This window comes from Babylonia areolata, chromosome 29, assembly GCF_041734735.1.
Source record: "Babylonia areolata isolate BAREFJ2019XMU chromosome 29, ASM4173473v1, whole genome shotgun sequence".
NCBI lineage: Eukaryota > Metazoa > Mollusca > Gastropoda > Neogastropoda > Buccinidae > Babylonia > Babylonia areolata.
Genome location: NC_134904.1, coordinates 9,138,516 through 9,139,516, shown reverse-complemented (window position 1 = coordinate 9,139,516; position 1,001 = coordinate 9,138,516). Strand labels below are relative to the sequence as shown.

The 1,001-nt window shown below is 44.5% G+C and overlaps 1 pseudogene; it reads left to right on the top strand.

Moving 5' to 3' along the window:
- The first annotated feature begins 453 nt into the window (after positions 1–453).
- On the top strand, positions 454–655 carry LOC143275162 (small nucleolar RNA U3; annotated as a pseudogene).
- The last annotated feature ends 346 nt before the right edge of the window (positions 656–1,001 follow it).

Here is a 1,001-nt window from a genome sequence, read left to right as displayed (position 1 = left end):
TTAAAACATAGACTCACTTTGTTTACACAAGTGAGTCAAAAAGGGGTGGCGCTGTAGTGTAGCGACGTGTTCTCCCTAGGGAGAGCAGCCCGAATTCCACACAGAGAAATCTGTTGTGATAAAAAGGAATACAAATACAAATACAAACACATAAACTTTTCAGTTGAAGTTTCAGTCTCTCAGAGAGGCGTCTCTGCTTTCGGGACAAAGCCATATACGCTACACCACTGACATGCCTGACGAGAGCATAACCCTATGCACTTCATCAGCCCTCAAGTGCATGTATAATTATGTATTTGTGTACCAAACAGAGTGGATTTCTTCTACGGGACTTTGCCAGCCGGAGGACGACACCCTTGTTTCCATGGGTGTATAAAACAAGGAGATGGTTTTCCTCATCAATGAACTTCCAGCTTTCTATCTCTTGTCTTTATTCTGTCCTAATCTAAACTCAAGATCATACTTTTAGGGATCACTTCAAAAGTATGCTCTGCCGAGATGTCAGGTAACACTGACAGGACCGTGCCCCGTGATGAGGAGAGACAGCCACCCCTTCTGAGGGCAGGACTGACTGTAGGCTCTGATGGCCATTGATGAACGTTCCTCTCCTCCCTTTGTGGGGGAGTATGGAGGAAGGGGCGGCAATCTGAGCGGTGTACGGTTCAACTAAAATGTTCACTCTTTACTCCCAAGGCCTGACTAAGCGCGTTGGGTTACGCTGCTGGTCAGGCATCGGCTTGGCAGATGTGGCGCAGTGACGCCTCCTTGAGCTACTGAAACTGAAACTGACTTAATCAAATTACAAACATCAAGTTGAGTAAAATTCAGAATCATAAAATACGTTGAGGCAAAACAAGTTCGTCATGTCAGTGAACAATCCTCCATTTCTGTACTCAACACGATGGATAGTCCAAAGTCTGTTCACCACATGGAGTTTTATGCTATAGATATTTATACTCACGTAATCCTGCTTTTGTGCAGTTGATATATCTAATGTGTCT